At 43.9% G+C, this 14178-nt stretch overlaps 1 protein-coding gene across 1 annotated transcript in view; it reads left to right on the top strand.

Annotated features, from left to right (window-relative positions):
- The window catches only part of slc25a47a (solute carrier family 25 member 47a), a 486107-nt gene extending 472436 nt beyond the window's left edge, over window positions 1-13671 (top strand). The window contains exon 7 of the transcript XR_014598534.1: window positions 13660-13671. The gene's annotated coding sequence lies outside the window, so the exon portion shown is untranslated. The remainder of the gene's footprint in view (window positions 1-13659) is intronic.
- The last annotated feature ends 507 nt before the right edge of the window (window positions 13672-14178 follow it).

Genomic DNA, 14178 nt, shown 5'->3' with positions numbered 1-14178 from the left:
TTCGATTTTTTTTTTTACCGGTTTAGGTATATTAAATATGTATATGGACAATAAATAATTAATTGGGAATAATTATGCACAATTAAAATGTAAACAATCTCTCTAGAGGCTAAGGCAATTATTCGGCCTAATAATAACAACCATGTTTAATAGTCCTTATATGTTCTAGCTAATGCATCTGCATCTGTCTGAGGCCTCACGTTTCCGTGGACGCCTACCTGTAGAGTAAAGTTCCCAGGGTGCTCCTCTCTCTCTGGCACGCGGGACTCCCCGTTTTTATACAGCCAATAACGGCCACTCCTCAATCTGTCACGGCTACCGGTCGCTCCACATCCGTTCAATAATAAATACCCAGCCATTAATTATTATTGGCTCCGAGAGATTTTTTTTCCCTCCCTCCTCCTCCTCCTCCTCCTCCTCCTCCTTCTTCTTCGTCTTCTTCTTCTTCGTTCTGTAAGAAATTAACGAGATAATCCGGACGGCACGCGCTGGCCTGATTACAGGACGCCAGCCACGACTCCGCATTCAGGCCTCCTTAATTTTCTGCGTCACGAAAATAAAACAAAGCCTGGCATTGTATTTATCAGACCAGCTGACTGCCAGACAACCGACCCCCCCCCACCCCCACCCTCCATAAACCCCCCAAACCCAGCACAACCAGCCCGATAACTCACTTTCCCAAACTGACACATGCACGTTCATATGGACCTTTATTAGTATTATTATTATTATTATAGGCGTACATTTTAAATATTTGTCTTATTATAGCCAGCAGCTTGATTATAAGATGAAAGCTTTAATTTAAAAATGTAAAAAAGTACTTTTAATGACTTTTATGAATTACACCCACAGTATGTTCAGCTCCAGCGGCCTGCTGTTAATCGCTTCAACGCCCCTTTTGCTCGGAGCATGAAGCCCACAGAGGAGAGGGAGAAAAGTTTCCCTTTAACAACCAAAAAAAAAAAAACCAAAACACGCCTATCCAATTATCTCCCTGTGGGTTATCTGCGTCTCCATCGCGCTCAGCTCCAGCAATGTCGATTAACAACAACAACAAAACACTTCTCACTTATACATTTACACAAAACATATCGGCGAATTACGTCACTTACTTTAAAGGTGTCTTTCTCTCGGCAGAGCAGAGCGCATATCGATCATTATTCCCTCCCGAGTAAGCTCGTTGGATGCGGATAATACCGAATATTCTCCTCAGTATTTATCCAGAGAGACTGCGAGGAGTTTCTCCTTTTTCTTTCAGCCAATGGAAATGTGAGAAACTATGATGGGCATGAAGTGTGAAAGGATGCTGGAGGAAAGTCGCCCGATGGTGGCAACGTCAGCTCCATCATTGATTTGTCCTTTAAATGAAACAATGCTGCGTTTTTATTTATTTATGAGAATTTACAGAGATGCCAGTAAAGGTGTGCTCGCCTTGACCGAGAGCAACCAATCAGAGTGGAGCACCTGAGTGCATCATAATAAATAAGAATAGGAAGATGTAAAATCCTGCAGATTTAATTGTCAAAATAAGCTGAGCAAAGCAAAATGGAAACAGTGTTTTTACAGTGAGAGGTGTGGAAATAACTGTCACGGTTTGATTCTGTGTAACCCAATAAAGGAGATTTAAAGGGGGGAGATGGTGGTCCGCTTTACACCAACAACACTTCTATGTTCCTTTTTCTTTCTTTTTTTAAAAGAGAGATGAGTATAGACTCAAGAATGTCACTAAAGACAGGTATTTGTCTTTTGTATTACACTGAACATGTGTTTAAATAAGTGTTTTACTAAATATGATGATGCGATGATGAAGACGGGTTATTATTAGAATCAGGGAATGTTTATTATATCTTATTTTAATCACAAAACACTGTCAGCAGCAATAAAAATCTACTTTTGCTATATTTTCAGGAGATACAATAATAGAATTAATAATAATCTTCAGACTATAAATAAGAATGGGACTGTGAAGATCGGTGTAAATGGAGATTTCTGGCAAAGAGGGGGAAAAAATACCTTCCCTCGAGAGAAAACTGCCTTTATATTTAAAATTACAAACATTTTGAAGACACGGTGAAAAGCTTAACAAAAGATATCAATGTGAAACTTCCCAAATAGATTACTTACATTAAGCCAATTCTTATTTGGATGACAGCCTTTCTTAAATTAAATGTTTGAATATGCTAATAAGGTGTAATCTAATGCAAATAAGTAGTAAAATAAACACCTAAATGTGTATTTTCAATGTTTCTTAGCTGTATTCTGAAGGATGATGGAAGCAAAGAAGCCCATAATTAACCAAAACAGTAAATTAAAGGTCATTTATTGCTTATTAAATTTGCTTGAGTCACCCCAACCTTTATTTTGGATCAAATAAAATGCCTAAATGTAACTGTGTTTATGTAATATTTGTTAGTTTCCTTCCATTTTGACCAACCTTTGGCCCTCTGGCGGTTTTGATTGACGCTCCCAAACAAGCAGCAGGTTAGAGAACTAATTAGGAGTCTACATGCCAGATGAACAGACTGCGAGGCTGCCGGCTTGTTAGACAAGACTCAAAATCAATACGACCTTTTTAACTCATGAGGACTCTATTGTATAGAAACCCACTTGACAGTAGCCTATTTATGGAGACTGTCATTGTTCCTGATTTAGTGTAATTATATAAGTCCGTGTTGTCAAAGCAGATTAAAAAAGAAGATGGAATTCTGTTAATATTGCATTTTTGGGTCATTAGTGGACTGAAATAGTTTGGGGGCGACTGTTAGTTGGAGTTTTCCCTTTCCCCCCCTCAGCGGTAAAACAAACAGCCTCTCTGGTCCCCTCGTCGTCCCACAGCCATGTTCTTGGCTCGCTCACGCAGAGCCGCTTTCATCTTCGCCTCTGATATATAATTCAAAATATCTAATAGCCCTGGGGAGCGTTTCTGCTAAACGGGGTTGTAAAAAAAAAAAAAAAAAAAAAAAGGTGAAGCCGCTTGTTAATGTCTGTGGCAATATGCCCTCCCCCTGTCTCCGGGCCAATTGACGAAGTCACGGTTTCTCCTGCTGTCAGGGAGACGAATTGAAGGCTAAGAATCGTGGGACTGCGATACCGCTCTCTCACAGCGCCGGATAATACCGGCTGGCACCGAGAAGGTATGGTGCATGTGTGCTGCCTCCTCCAGCAGCTCTTTGTTTCGCTTCCTATAGGAGTGGTTCACATGGGCACGGACCTGCGTGATAACTGAAATCATAAGGAGGCTTTATCGCTTAAATCTTCTTCATTATTCATCTTTTTTCTATATTTTAATTATTTATTCTTTTGAATTCAACATTTTAAAGGGGCATTCCACCGATTTAGACGAGACGACCATTTTGAATTCATCCATTTATCCGTCTTACAATATTAGTAGTCAAAAGTCTATTATGGGGTCTACTTATTTAGAACCAACCACTTCAGTTCACTTCAGCTGTCCCGTCTTCAAGGTCAAATCAATGACTTGGCCCGCTCAGCCCAACCCCCATCTGTTACACGCTGACACACAAACACACACGCTTGCAAACCCAATCGGACATTATGACCGCTTGCTTTTTTTCCCCTCTTTCTTTTTGCCATCTGCACCGTAGAAGTCGTGCACGCCGATAAAGATTTATTGATAGGCATAGTGGAGGAAGCAGTAGGCTACATGTATTGATGATGCAGCAAAGCGCTCTTGGATATTGAACTGTATGCCGTGTCATCAGAGGACAGTTTGTGAGAAATCGGACAGCTGCCAGTTAATTTTCTTGTCGGTTAACAACACTTTCTGACGGGTCTCCTGGATGAAAGTCGTGTGTTTGTTTGACCCTGTCACTATCTCTGACTGTTGTCACATGGTTTCCTTTAAATTGTGGGTTCACTTCATCCGAATTGACTTTCCACTGCCGTTCTTCTGCAGCCAACATGTCATTTTAACACTTTTGTTGACAGTTTGTGACCATTTTTTATGTATTTCTGTGAGGCTTGACGTAGGCTTATTTCTAGTGTATGCCTAGCTAGTCGGTCACTACATTTTCTCTATTATGTCTTTTACTCTCTCGTGGCATTTTCTTATCAGAATTATCGCTCTTTTTACACTTGTTTCTATACAGAGGCCAATAAAGTAAATTTCTTGTACCTGACACCTCTGACGAAGGCCGAAACTTGTCAGGAAATGCACCTTATTGGCCTCTATAGAGAAATAAGTGTAAAAATATATATCAGTAGGCTGAATGAACCTCTTCAATATAAAATATAGAATTATCGCTTATTTAATTCAATAAAAAGGTTTGATTTCTGTCTGAAACCTTCAACTCTGTTCCTTCCATAGTCTCAGCACTGTCAAGACGGCTGGTTATTGGTCAACCGCACACATTTGTGCATCAAAGTTGAACTTTTTTTTGCATAGATTTACTATGATTGCAACAATTCCATCCAAATGAATAGGAGAATTGGCCAGCTGCAACATTTTGATGTAAAGAAATGACAGCTGAGAGACGTTGCTTGACCTGACTTGGTGGGAGAATGAATCTTTGATAGCTGAGTGTCAGTATTGCACCTGTAATATGTGATATGTTATCGTTTAACCCCCTTTTGCACCAACACCATATCACATTCACACCCATCAGAGAGATGCGTCCGCCACTTGTGGGTCGCCCAGGGGAGGGTTGAATGTCTTGTCCCTGCTGGTACCTCGTTAACCTCCCACAGCCTGCGGCTAGTGTTAGCCGAGCTGAGAGGCCTCATACCTGGGTATTGGTCAGCAGGGACCAGCCCCGGGGGGGCCGGGACCCCCCACCGGGGCCAGGGGAGGGAGGCGGGCGGGACAGAGGAGGGCCAAACAAAAACACAACCTGGCACCCCCCACGGCAAACAGCCCACCTACTGTCAGCCAGCATCTGGGGCACAGCACACAGCCTCTCCATTCACATTCTGATGAAGGCAAATAGTGGTGAGCACACACACACACACACACACACACACACACACACACACACACACACACACACACACACACACACACACACACACACACACACACTCTCACACACACACACACACACACACACACACACACAGACACAAACACACACACACACACACACACACACACACACACACACACACACACACACACACACACACACACAATGTTCATACAGCAAAATGTCACCTCGCATATAAATTGACTCCTCGCAAACCTGCAACAGAATGAAGTATTTTTTGAAAATGAGCTGTGATGTAATCTGTAACTGCAGCTCATCAAGGTTTCTCCTGAAAAGCGTATACAGATGTAGCTTCTTTGAGGTCAATCTGAATGCTTTGAATGCATTGTTGAACTGTAGTTTCTAGGGGGATAAAGGGCATGCGGAGAACAAAGTTCGGAAATTGCAAGAATGAAGAATGAGATTGGAGGAGAGAGTGGTGGAGAGAAACAGGGAGGAGGAGGAGGAGGAGGAGGAGTGTAAAGTTAATCCAGTCTGAATCGATGGGCCCACGGCTGCAGGAGTGACACTGAAAACAGTTTTTCTTTTCTTTCTTTTCTCTGCAAATTTGCTCTCCCCTCTCCCTCTCTCTTTGCTTCCTCCCGTGCCTCTCGCTATTTTTCTGCCTTCTTATCCTTTTTAATTAGAGGGGCTATTCTGCTGCACAGAGGACCTTAATCCCCAACTGACCAACAATGCAAAAAGCCAGCCTTTGAACAGCCGACCTGCACCCGTCTTGCCCCCCCCCAAACCTCCCAACTCCCCACCACCAAACACCACGTTGCCCAAACACTCCACGGCTCCCATCGCTGGGAAAAACTCTTTCCCTTCTCCCATCTTTTCCAACATCTCGGACAAAGCGCTTTGGCCGACCGCTGCAAAGAGAACATTTCTGAAAGAGCATTTCAATATCCGCCCATGGCTCTTAAAAAGCTTTGGTCTGGTTCTGGGGACGAGGCCCCGAGGTCAGATGGCAGGTGACTCTGAAAGGAGAAAATTTGCTAAAATGACCTGCTAACATCTGAAGAGTGTGTGAGAGGGGGGGGGGAAGCAAAAAGTTACAAAAGAAGTTTTTAATAGAAAAAGAAGGAGTCAAGGGGAAAAGGTTGCACCTGCTAAGAAGCCACATTTTGTAAAGTAAAGTTTGTTTGTTTCTTTGTCATTATGGTCTTATTTCTCCTTGTTTTATATCATGTTTATCACTCTTTCCCCTCTCTTTTCCTTCTGTGAAACACTTCACAACATAGTTATTAAAAAAAGTGCAATGGAACATTTGTTTCATTAAACAATGCAGTAAACACGCTAGTTTGAGAGGATTTACTTTGTTATTTTCCAAAAGAAGTGATTAAATTCACAGACGGATTAAAGTTGGTCACGTTTCCGTTCAGAGTGGAGAGAAATATCTTTTTGTAAAAAGTACGAATTCTCCAGAAAAACAAGCAGGTTAGACGGCAACGCTGTGAAGAAGCACATTCCCTCACTGGGCCTCATTTGCATATGTATATGCATCTCAAGATGGAGTCTATTAAGACTCACCCCTTGTTGTCTTGTTAGATGATTATGTGCGACCTTTATGAGTAAATTACCTACAGATTGAGATCGTGAGGGTCAGAGGAGGAGAACATAATATTACTTATCAGAGATAATTAAAAAGTCATGCATGGATCTGTTTTGTGCATTTTTAGTTATTAGTCCAGATATTTAAACTATAAGGAGGGAAAATAATTACTCTGCCTAAAAGAAACTGAACTAAATTCCCTGTAATTTCGTTCAAGTGGATTTTCTGAAAACATTTTTGCCAACAAATCGCTGCCGGAGCACAATGACACTTTCAACTCTGCCCTGCATGCAGTCAAATGGATTTCCTTTCACCGCCGACGACCGCAGTTTCCTATTTTTACGCCCGGCGTGCTGGCTCGACACTCCCTCAATAACAGACAGGGAGGGGAAAAAAAACAAAAAAAAAACACAGGCCAGCCAAACACTGCTAATCACAGGCCCAATATTTCCATAGCAGGCAATTAGCATCCTGCTTTTATGTGTGAAATGGCTAAGGCGCGAGTAGCAGCGAGTCGGGATGGAGAGGCACGGCGCAAACAGAGAGAGAATAAAAGAGCAATTAAGATGTTGGGTGAGCGGAGGACAGAGACAGGCAGTCTGCTGCCGTGTGATTTGAGGATTGCAGGCCCAGTAATTAGCCCTTCATTGTGAGATAATGGACTTGGCCGGTTCTTCCTGGTTCCCCGAGCTGCCCGGGCCGACACGACCCGCTGAAGGTCAAAGGGCACAATGTGCTGTTTGGCTCCTGCGTGTGTGTGTGTGTGTGTGTGTGTGTGTGTGTGTGTGTGTGTGTGTGTGTGTGTTGTTGCGTAAACCAATTGTTCAAGATTTGCATCATCTATTAAAGTCAGGAAACGCAGAAAATACAAGAATAAGCATGCAGGTAAAATAATGATCTGTTTTTTGGGGGTAAATCTGCCCCTTTGAGGCGTGAGGAGTCATCACTCCCCTGGCCTATCACTCTCTTTCTCCCGCCATCTTTAGAGGAGCAGTAATCTGTGAACCCTGAATCATAAGCTTTGGGTAAATCTATGTAATACGGGTAATTCGATGAAGCAGTATTTTCCTGGTGAGAGGCAAAATCCTGTTGACTATTCAAGGATTGAATCATCCAACAGTAATGCCATTAGACCAGTGCCACGGATTCCTCGGAAAATGCTGTTTAATTGCCAGTAACCAACCATTGTTTGGTGACGGGTAAACACTAGCCGAGAGGGAGTCGGGGGGGGGGGGCGGCGAGCGAGGAAGCGTGTGAAAACGATGGCCCCTTCGGCTTCAGCCAATCGCCATTGAGAGTCGGATTTACTCGACGAAGCCCGCGCTGCGAGAGCGGCGGAGGCACTGGCTTAACGAAAGTCTTCAGGAGTATAAATGCAGAGTAACTCTTTCTTTTTAAGACAGGATTTGCTCAACAATGCGATTTAGTGGGGGAGTCTGTTCGAGATAGACATTTTTTTTTTTTTATTTAGTAAGGATCAAGCCTTGTTGCTCACGTTTATTAGCACGGGACTCCACGGCTTCTGGGATTGTTGCTGGTTGTAATCGTGGAGCAGTTTATCCATGTTTGTGTTGGGCTTTACATGCATGCACCCTGACATTAAGTCCCATTCTTTCCACCTGTCCTATTCTTTAAGAACAATAACCCCGACCTACACCTCGCTGTTTATCCTAAGCCACATAAAAAACCTCATATCAACTGTCCGAATCATCAGGAACTGATCTAAAGCTTCTCCAGGAGTGTTTTTTTTACTTTTACTAGTTAATCCAATTCTCAGCACACAAGGATTTTTTATGAGAATTTGAACATTTTGAGGCGCTTTGTTGTCGCGCCTCCCCTGCAGCCCCCTGCTCTCCGGCCCGTCCCGGAGGATGCAGATTGGAAGTGAGAGGTGTGGCGGGCCGAGGCTGGCCTCCATTGTGAGCCGGTGCCTGGGAGACGAGCAGCGCTGCCAGAGCTGACGCTGATGGGGTTTGACACTGCGTCCAGGAGGCGAGAAGAAGCCTTTCTTTTGCTCTTTTTTTCTTCTATAAGTAAAAAAGAAAGCCCTTTTTTTTTTTTGTATGAAAGACCCTCCTCTGCTCTCCTCTCTCCTCGAACTCCCCCCCTGGTTCTGTTGTGCTCCTCGCCCTCCTCCTCGCTTCTTTCTCTCCTCTCTTTAGGTTCCTATATTGACTCCCACATTTTATTTTCTCAGATTAAGACCAGTGGACTTCTGTTTCTTTTGTCCTCCTCCTTTTATTGTCCCTCTCACTTGGATGTTGACCAGTAAATTTGATCCTCGGCATCGGCAACATTAAAAAAAATGTGCCTCTGTTCCCTCTCCCCATACGCAACAGTATTTGTTACAGTAATTATATTTGCATATACATCGAGGGGAAACCAAAAACCATCTCCTCCCCTGAACATATTATATTGCTTGGAGTACTTTCTGTTCTCTATTCTCGTTTGGGAACATCCAGCTGACACTTAGCTTAGCTTAAAGACTGGAAATGAAGGGAACAACTAGCCTGAAATCCAACTAGCAGCATCTCAAAGCTCACAAGTGATGTCTTCTTAGTTTTATGTGTAAAAAAAAAAGGAAATGTTGTAGTTGTCCGGCACGTCATCTTCCATAACACCCCAATGTTGTTTTTACATCTTCATAGTGTAGCTACGCTATAGGCTGCAGCTTCGTGTTATCGATCTTCTCATCTCAGTTGGCAAGTAAAAAAAGCAAAAGTGAAACACTCATTTAGTGACTGAAAAGTCAGATTTCTGACTCAGAAAGTCAGACGAACCTCAACATCCAAATTAAATTCGACTGCGTTGCACATAAAAACAGTGTAAAAAAAAAAAAAAAACTGTACTAATCTGCTGTTTACTCACACTTCTGTCTTACTTGTGTCTCATTAAATCAGTCATACATACAGTAAGGTCGCTACTTACACAAACTCAGTGTGTCCTTCCAAAAATGCAGTATGAGGCTATAGTCACACGTGTGGTTTCAACCCCGAGGATTATGGGTAAGTGAGTTTAAACATACGGGGCCACACTGGCGGCACTGGAGATGTGGGAATGTGGAGAATGTGGGAAGTTTTATTGGTATTGATTAATCTTCCCGTGCCGATCGCCGGAGAGCACAACCCTCTCGATCCGCTTAATAGAGGCTCTAATGAGGAGCCCCATTAGTTTAATATATGCTTTTTATCGCTGTGCCCTTAGATGACTGTAGCGTTTCATTAGACATGTCTGCCTCATATCTCACTTTGCACCCAGAGGAAACTGTGAAGGGATTAATTTTATGATGGACCCCCTGCCTCATGCTGCCCCCCTCCTCCTCCTCCTCACTCCTTCCCTCCCTCCTCATCTCAGCTCAGCTCCCAGCCACAGCCAGGGGACCCAGGAGGAATAGTGTCTTTGTCGTCCTGCCGTTTTTCGGAGTTGAGGAACAAGAGGAGTTTAATCCTCATTGTCCAGGAGACTGCAGAGGGTGAGGGGGGGTCCTCCGGCTGTAAAATGATCCAACTGGCCTCGGCTAATCCTCTCCTAACCCCCACTCCCGGGCCTGACCCCCCTCCCGGCCTTAATTCATGCCCCCGTACTACCACAATATCACACTATAAACACAGACACGCATCAAAACAATGTTAGAGCTTTGATTGGATGTACATCTTTAAAGAAAAACAGAAAATCTGGCGTATAATGACACACAATCACTCCAATATTGATTGTTTTCACCATTTTCTTCCTCTTACTCTCATACTAATAATAATAATGTCATTCATAGTTATTCACTAAGTGGTTTAGGGGGGTATCTTTAAGTGGGATTTAACTTAATCACCTGCACATGGGCTTAATCAAGTAGTCTTCCACTCATGGGGATCCTCATCACTGGTAGAGGTGTCTAATCAGTGTGTGTGTGTGTGTGTGTGTGTGTGTGTGTGTGTGTGTGTGTGTGTGTGTGTGTGTGTGTGTGTGAGTGAGTTATTTGAAGAAAATGAAACCAGTAAACAGCCTGATTTTGTACTTATAACTGGTGACATGTATGGATATGTGTGTTAGTGACAGAAAGTGAACAACAAACAGCTTGGTGTCTTCATGATGAGGAGTGATGATGTGAGTGGATGTGTAAGAATGTGTGTGTGTGTGTGTGTGTGTGTGTGTGTGTGTGTGTGTCGTGTTATTGTCCTTCTCATTAGCTGAAGGATTATTTGGAGATCAGGCAGGACAGCGCTGGACGTCTCTTTGACGTTAAGTCTTTCTCTAACAAGACGGATGCTCTCCAGTCTGCACAAATCTTCTCCTTTGAATTTTCCTACCTTTGCTCAGACGCCTCCCTCCCTCCCTCCCTCCCTCCCTCCTTCCTCCTCCTCTCCCTCTCCCGTTCTGTCTTTATTTCTCCTCTGTTTCTCGCTCTCCCCTCCTCTCTTTCTTTTTCGTGCGCTCCTCCCTGAGTGACAGCTCAATACCCAGCTCTCCCAGGCTTATCTAGCCTCAGCAGATGGTTGACTTGGATCACTGTTCATACGCCGCGATCTGGGCTGCTGATAAAGACTGTTACAGAGGGAATATATGCTATCTCTCTTTCTCTTTTTACTCCTTTTTACTCCTCTCACCTCCTCTCGAGCCACGCTGGCGTTTTCCCTCCCTCTCCACGTCTCTTTTCAACTCTTTTCCGTCTCCACCTGGACATGTCCTCCCTTCTCCTTGTGACGTCCTCCACCTTTTCTCAACTGTGCACTTTGTCCCTCCTCCTCCCCCTCCATCCTCCCCTCCTCGTCTCCCTCCATCTCTGTGCGTTGAATCTGGTGCGGCTTGATTGTCTCTGCTTCCCTGCTGGGCTGGCGCCTGTCTAAAGGGCCCCAGGACCCTCACACACTGAGGGGCTCCAGCCATGCCAGAGATGCCCTCTCTGTCTCCCTCGTCCTCTCCCTCCTCTCATATCGGTTCATCTGGTCCCTCTTCATCTCCACAGGACACAAGAAAAAGGTCAAATCGTGCTTCTTTCACCTCTTCTTTATAACCAAAGTTGCACATTTCATGCACGTCTATAAAAAAAAATCATTTCAAAAGCTCTGTATGATATGTTTTCAAACTCGCCAAAAGTACAATAAACTATAGGTAACCTTCACATCGTTTTCATTCGTTTCCATCACTGCATTCACAACAACTGATGTACGCTTCACAGGCTTCAAACGGCCCGTTTCATGTCCTTCACTAGTCTGGACCGAACATCTGACGTCGTCTTCGTTCTACACAAAACTGACGGACAAAGCAAAAAGGAGAAAGGTATAGCCGCCACTCACGGATGATAACAAAACAAAAAAAAACGGGACCGAGTGCTGAAAGCGATATGAGTGAGAAACGTACCTGGCAGAGACATCACATGTACTCGCCATACATTAGATCAGCTCTGTGTGAAGTGTGCCAGTGGAAGTGGGATGGCCTGAATAGAAGGTGGTTTTCTTGTGGAAAGAAAAGCTGGATCAGATAATAAGTACAATGATGCCAGCATGGGAGAATAAGGAGCTGCCACCCCATAGGTGGTGGAAAAACCTCCTCTCTCTCTCCTCAATACTCCAGACAATTTGCAGCCATCTTAATCTGAACGGTGGAATCTGGCAACCAGAGTGAAGCACCTGCATCCGTCCAGCATGACCCGCTTTTGTTCTGGTCCCGACCCCCTAACTTTAGCCTCTAATTAACCCAACAGAAACTAATTAAATACAGCTCTAGTGGACCAGACGCCAGACAGAAAAGACTAAAAAAAAAAAAAAAGAAACAGAAGAAGGCGGAGGATATAGGGAAGTGAGTGGAGCCAACGTGACAGGGAGGAGTAAAGGGGGAGAAGGAGATCCAAAGCCGGGCCCTCCAAGCCCCCCCTGAGACCGGGTTCAGACTCACAGGAAGAGGAGAGAGACTTGTTTGGGTGTCATTGTCAGCCTGGGTTATCCTGAGCGCCATACTGACCCTATACTCCTTTACATGCTGTCTTTTTTTTGTGTTTGTTTTCAAGGTATTTTTGGGTTCTTCCTCACAGACGCTGTGTGGTTGCCAGCTGCTGTAATCACAAGCACACCAGTCACATGACGCAACTGATGCCCTGGAGATATTTGGAAAAGGGTAGCGACAGGATGGGGAGAGCCACAGAGAGACAAGAGCAGAGTAGAATGAAAGCAGGGGGAGGAGGGGGAGAGAAAAAAGGAAGGTACGGGATAGGATTGTGAGAAAGAAGATATATAAATAAGGGTTCAGACCAGCCAAGTGTCTCTGGCACGACGCTGCGCTGCTCCTAGTCCCAGGCACAGCTCGCTAAGTGATAGAGAAAGTAATTAAGAGAAGCCTGTTCAAGTAGATAGGCCTGTAAAGGAGATTTGAAGAGGGGAACTGATTGTGCATGTCTGATTCCAGCTCTTCAGAGAGTTCTCAGCCCCAAGGCTTAGCTTTCAAAGGGCCGTCGCTCTCTCGCTCTGTCTGTTTCTCTGTCTCTTTCCCTGTAACATATATCTACAAACAGAATAGGACTCTCTTCTTCCACACACACACACACACACACACACACACATATATATATATAGGTGAATGTAGGACGGAGAGTGTGGATGGAGAAAGTGTCTCTCTCATATGACAAGACATTATCTATATATCGATCTATAGAGAAAAAGTGGGGTCTACCACACAGGACCACAGACCAGGGTCTACCACCACACAGAACCCCAGACCGGGCTCTACCACACCATACAGGACCCCGTGTGCACAAAGGTGGTTGAGAATGACCGAGCTAAGATCCCGTGGGACTTCCAGATCCAGACTGAAGAACTGGACATCATGGTGGCGGACCAACAACACAGGAGTCAGCGTTAGTGATCGATGGAGCTATCCCAAGTGAGAATCTCGACATGTACCAAGTGCTGAAAGAGGAGCTATAAAAGATGTGGAGATTAAAAGCATCAGAGCACTCTGGGCTGTATGTAGATCTGTCCAGACGAGTGCAGACCTAGGAGCAGCTAAGATACTGAAGAACCCTCGGGCCCCCGGACCTCTGGTTGAGGACACAAGCTTGAAGGAGTAATTGAAGCCTGTTGTTTCCAGTTGCTTTGTAAATAATGCAATTATATTGGACTGTAAAGTTCACAGGATGTATTTCCAAACAGTGAGGACGGGTTAACGGGCACAATAGAGCAACACTGCCACCTAGGAGGGGCTGCACCACCCTGCAGGTCAGGCTTTATGGTTTATATCATTGCCCTTTAAACAGACAGTCATTTGGAAATCTAAAATATTCACCAAACATTATGTATAATTTTTTTTTACATTAACAGGGAAATGTTTCCAATATTTCAAGGAGAAGTATGCACAGTGTGTAGCTACAAGGACACAACGTCTCCCTAATGTATGAAGATTTGCTTGGATTGGATTATTTATGCTTTTTTTTCACCCCATGTTTAAATTTTAAATGTTGTATTTATTTTTGAAAAACACAAAATGATCAACAACTCACTCAGCACTGTCACAAACATTTATTGTGTGTAATTGGCAATTTAATTGAGAATACATAACTCAAAGAATCCAACTCAATCTTTTAAAGTGTGGATATGAAAGCATTCTAGAGCCGGGGTTCTTACCCATAATCCATCACTGCTCTGTTGTTTAATG

The sequence above is a fragment of the Eutrigla gurnardus genome, assembly GCF_963514095.1.
Source record: "Eutrigla gurnardus genome assembly, chromosome: 16".
In the NCBI taxonomy this organism is placed as follows: Eukaryota; Metazoa; Chordata; class Actinopteri; order Perciformes; family Triglidae; genus Eutrigla; species Eutrigla gurnardus.
Note: the sequence above shows the minus strand (reverse complement) of the source record. Positions and strands in the feature narration are given on the sequence as shown.